The sequence below is a fragment of the Neomonachus schauinslandi genome, chromosome X (genome assembly GCF_002201575.2).
Source record: "Neomonachus schauinslandi chromosome X, ASM220157v2, whole genome shotgun sequence".
NCBI classification, from domain to species: Eukaryota; Metazoa; Chordata; class Mammalia; order Carnivora; family Phocidae; genus Neomonachus; species Neomonachus schauinslandi.
In genome coordinates this window covers 95,781,105-95,786,316 of record NC_058419.1, presented here as the reverse complement: position 1 = coordinate 95,786,316, position 5,212 = coordinate 95,781,105, and the positions used below count along the sequence as shown (strand labels likewise).

Here is a 5,212-nt window from a genome sequence, read left to right as displayed (position 1 = left end):
TCCAGGGGCACCTGATTGGTTTTTATGCTTTTACATTGATGCAACAGACCACACTGGTGATGGGAACAGGACAGCAAAATACAAATGCGATCTGAGACCAACTTTGACATTATGCTTCCTGGCTTTCCTCAGTGAGGCAAACTAGGAGAAGGTGGAAGACAGATGGAGTCCAAAATCCACCATATACACATATCATGTTAGAGAGTTTTCAAAAAAGGGATGTATAGCCATCTGGCCATAGCTTTTAGGCATTTGCCTGCCAAAGAGGAGAATAGCGAGAAGAAAGAGAAGACAGAAAAAGCAAAAGCTTACATTAGATAATACCTTAGCATTTTCTGTGGTGCTATGATCAGTAGGTTTCTTTCTTTCTTTCTTTCTTTCTTTCTTTCTTTCTTTCTTTCTTTTCTTTCTTTCTTTCTCTCTTTCTCTCTTTCTCTTTCTTTCTTCTTCAATGGTAGCACTAGGATTTATTTTTTTTTAATTTTTTTTAAGATTTTATTTATTCATCTGAGACAGAGAGAGACAGAGAGAGCACAAGCAGGGGGAGAGACAGAGGGAGAGGGAGAAGCAGGCTCCCCGCTGAGCAGGGAGCTGCGCATGGGGCTGATCCCAGGACCTGGAGACTGTGACCTGAAGCGAAGGCAGACACCCAACCATCTGAGCCACCCAGGAGCCCCAGCACTGGGATTTATCAAGTTGTGTCTTAGTACAGGCACTGGGGCTTGCCCTTGGTGCTCTTGATGTATAAAGCCCAGCCATTTTTCCAATTCTTTCTGAGCAATGACACCAGGAAATTGACAGCTAAGTGGGTGTTGTACACAAGCTCATCACCTGTCATCGTTATGTGGCCAATAGCCAGTGCCAGACACAGCACCTTTTTCTTTTTTTTTTTTTTAAAGATTTTATTTATTTATTTGTGAGAGAGAGAATGAGAGAGAGCACATGAGAGGGGGGAGGGTCTGGAGGGTCAGAGGGAGAAGCAGACTCCCCACCGAGCAGGGAGCCCGATGCGGGACTCGATCCAGGGACTCCAGGATCATGACCTGAGCCGAAGGCAGTCGCTTAACCAACTGAGCCACCCAGGCGCCCCTCACAGCACCTTTTTCATCTGGAATTTGTTCATGGACTTCACTTCATCCACTTTGGCCACTATGTTCTCATTGTGGGTCAGCAAGGAAGGGAACTTGCCAGACTTATTCAGGCCTGGGCCCAGGATTAGTGGGATCTGCTTGATCAGATTCTGAAGCCAAAAAGGCATCATACTTCTTGGCCAGCTTCTTGACTAATTTTTTATTCTTGGTGAGTTTCTTCAGCACTTCGATGTCCATGTGGGGAATATCCACAGCCTTGACCTCATCACAGTGCTGCTAGTCCCCCAGAACACATTTGGAGAACTTGGGGTGGGGACTGGACTTAAGCCTGACAGTGCCTGAGAAGCGTTGGTCCTTCTGAGGGTCATAGTTCTTCAAGCCAATATGCAGCTCCACCATCTCCAAAAACTTCCAGTGCTTGCACTGTTTCCTGTGCCGGACTTCCCACACAGCCTAGTATGGGGTGTCAGGGGAGACTTTGCTGCTCAGGGTGCTGCACCACAATAACCAGAAAAGAGCGTCACTAGGTTTCTTTCAAAATAAAAGAGAGACAGTATGGCACAGAAATAGAAAGCGAAGATTCTAGAAACAAATTGCCATAATTAAAATCTGATCTCTGCCACTGAGAAGTTATGTGAATGTCAACAACTCACTTAAGCTCTTTTGTGCCTCAGTTTCTTCCTCTGTAAAACAGTAGAAATAACTGTACCTATATCAAGTGTTCTTGAGAATTAGAAAAGAATATATATGTATACATATATATGGTATTAGTACTTACTCTTTTTTTTGAAGATTTTATTTATTTGAGAGAGACAGAGAGAGAGAGCATGAGTGGGGGAGGGGCAGAGGGAGAGGGAGAAGCAGACTTCCCACTGAACGGGGACCCCGATGATGGACTCCATCCCAGGACCCTGAGATCATGACCTGAGCAGAAGTCAGACGCTTACCTGACTGAGCCACCCAGGCACCCTGCTGTTAGTACTTACTTTTTTTTTTTTTTAATTTTTTTAAGACTTTATTTATTTGTCAGAGAGAGAGAAGAGAGAGAGAACAAGCACAAGCAGGGGGAAGTGCAGGCAGAGGGAGAGGGAGAAGCAGGCTCCCCGCCCAGCAGGGAGCCTGATGCAGGACTCGATCCCAGGACTCTGGGATCATGACCTGAGCTGAAGGCGGACGCTTAACTGACTGAGCCACTCAGGCGTCCCAGTACTTACTTTTAAAAAAGGAGCCATGTGTTGTTCAGTAGTTACTAGAAGATATGGAAGAATGAAACTGATCACCATAAGCTGAATTTCCATGAACTCCACATACTACACAAAGTTTTTTCAGAGAGATACAAGTAAGTGGGAGATGTTACATTTGTACTGTGCATCTTCTAGGCCAGGTTTCAAACAGACTTTCTCTAGGCCATGCCTTATTTGATGATTAAAAGGTAAATTTCAGGGGTGCCTGGGTGACTCAGTCATTAAGTGTCTACCTTCAGCTCAAGTCATGATCCCAGGGTCCTGCATGGGGCTCCCTGCTCAGTGGGGAGCCTGCTTCTCCCTCTCCCTCTGCACCTCCCCCCACTTGTGTTCTCTCTCTCTCTCAAATAAATAAATTTTAAAAAGTCTTAAAAAAATGTAAATTTCAATTAACACAGTGCTAACATGCAAAGGATATCGCCTACGTGATTTTTTCAGTGTCAAAAACTGTTTTCCAAAATGTGAGGGTCAGAGATAGGGTGGAGATGGGAGTTAGCATCTTAAATAAGAGTGATAAATATTAAATGAGCCCCTACTAAATTAGCATATTTCATTTATTCTCATTTACTGCCCATACCCATCCCAAGAGGTTAAATATTATCTATCTTTTACAAATAAGAAACCTGATATTCAGTGAGGTTAACTAAATAACTCAAGGTCACACAACCAGAGAATAATATAATTGGGACTTAAGGTCATGTTAATCCAATTGCATAACATAATGGGGAGACCTAACATTTATTTAGTGCCTTCTGCATGTTCTGTTAGGGGCTTCATAGCACTATCACCCATTGATGGCCTAACAGCCGATTATGTGGGAACTATTTATGTTATCATTCCATGGATGAGGAAATTGAGGATGGGAGGGGTTGAATAACATGGCCCAGGTCTCAGAGACAAGAAGTGGTAGGTAGGAGATTCAGACTCTGTTTCTCACATAACATGGGATTATAAGAAGCAATCATATTTTGATGATGAACTTTGATTTTTAAAAAATCATTTTTGAGAAAATATTACATATTCTTATGATACATAAAATAAACTAAAACTAGAGTTTATGTAAAGTGATTCTTAGTTATTACAATATTTTTGGAAGCCCTGAAATAGCTGCACATCATTTAACTGACAAAAATTAAAGGATGGCTTGCTCAGGATGTTAAGATGTAGCTTGGTGTATATTCAAGAAGAAAGAGAAATCTCAAAGATCTCTCATTAAAAAGTAAGAAAGGAGGATGCCTGGGGGCTCAGTCAGTTAAGCTGCGGACTCTTGATTTTGGCTCAGGTCATGATCTTAGGGTCCTGGAATCAAGCCCTGTGTCTGGCTCTATGCTCAGCTGGGAGTCTGCTTCAGGATTCTCTCTCTCTCTCTGCCTCTCACCACCCCGGCTCTCTCTCTCTCTAAAATAAATAAATAAATAAATCTTTAAAAAGAAAGGAAAGGATTTCTTCATTTATTGATATTTTAGAAAATAGTATTTAATATATATTTTATAAAAGTAAAATGGAATAAGCTTGTTTAAATGTTTTGTGTTTTAAAAAAAGTTTTTCTCAGGGGGCACCTGTGTGGCTCAATTGGTTGAGCTTCTGACTCTTGATTTTGGCTCAGGTCATGATCTCAGGGTGGTGGGACTGAGCCTTGTCTCTGGTTCCCCGCTCAGCGGGGAGTCTGCTTGTCCTTCTCCCTCTGCTTGTCCGTCTCCCTCTGCTTCTCCTCCCTCTTGCGCTCTCTCTCTAAAATAAATAAATAAATGAAATCTAAAAAAAAAAAGGTTTTTCTCCAGTCAACTGTTATGATTATGGGATATTGTCTTAAGAACAAGGATAATGCTAAAAATCAATTGAAATATATAACCTTTGCTTTACCCTGAAATGTTTTCAAAGGGATATTTTAAGAAAGCATTGAAAACCAAATTGTTTGGCTTCTGAACATGTTCTTTTTGCAATAATAGTTAAATAGGAAAGTGCAAAGTATGAGACATGCCATTTTGCCATTATGATGTAGTGGATAACATAAATATCCTTCCCAAAGTTAAATGAAAATACAAAATTCAATAGTAATACTTTTGTTCGGCATCACTTTTTAAAAATGTACAGGGCGAGTAGTGTTTCTCATTACACATAATATTAGAAATCAAGTTTTGAATTGAATTTGTCATTTTAAAGATGGCAACTGGTAATAAATATCTTTCTGGAAAGTGTATAATTTCAGAGAGTGGCAGAATGTTGACTATAAAAACTATTTCTATCTTGCTTTAATGTAGGCCTAACATAAGAACAACTTTATTGTGCTCACATTAAACATTTTATTTAGACATTAAACAGAAGTTTTCTGATGTCAAGTCTTTACCAAAGCTGAATAAAAGCTTGTTTGCAATTGTTTGCATGAGGCTTTCTTGTGCCAATGTCATAATAGATCTCCTTCCAGTGTGCTAACTTCTGAATTGCAAATTTTTAGAAATGTGTTTTAGCTATAATTCACACTTGCGAGAACTAAATGAATAGAATCACTTTTCAGCAAGTCAAAAACCAATTAAGCTCCTATTGAACAAAAATAGAAGGTATTTGCTGATTATGTTAAAATTGATCATTGTTACTTATCTTCTGGAGCTACAAGCTTAACTGTTACTATCAAATGTCATAAGTAATAGGATTGACTTTCAGACTTCTGTATTAAGAATGTTCAGGGTAGGGCGCCTGGGTGGCTCAGTTGGTTAAGCGACTGCCTTCGGCTCAGGTCATGATCCTGGAGTCCCTGGATCGAGTCCCGCATCGGGCTCCCTGCTCTGCAGGGGGTCTGCTTCTCCCTCCGACCCTCCCCCCTCTCATGTGTTCTCTCTCATTCTCTCTCTCTCAAATAAATAAATAAAATCTTTAAAA

The 5,212-nt window shown here is 40.7% G+C and overlaps 1 pseudogene; it reads right to left on the bottom strand.

Moving 5' to 3' along the window:
- Positions 1 to 703: 703 nt before the first annotated feature.
- Positions 704 to 5,212, bottom strand: part of LOC110572843 — a 7,008-nt pseudogene continuing 2,499 nt past the window's right edge.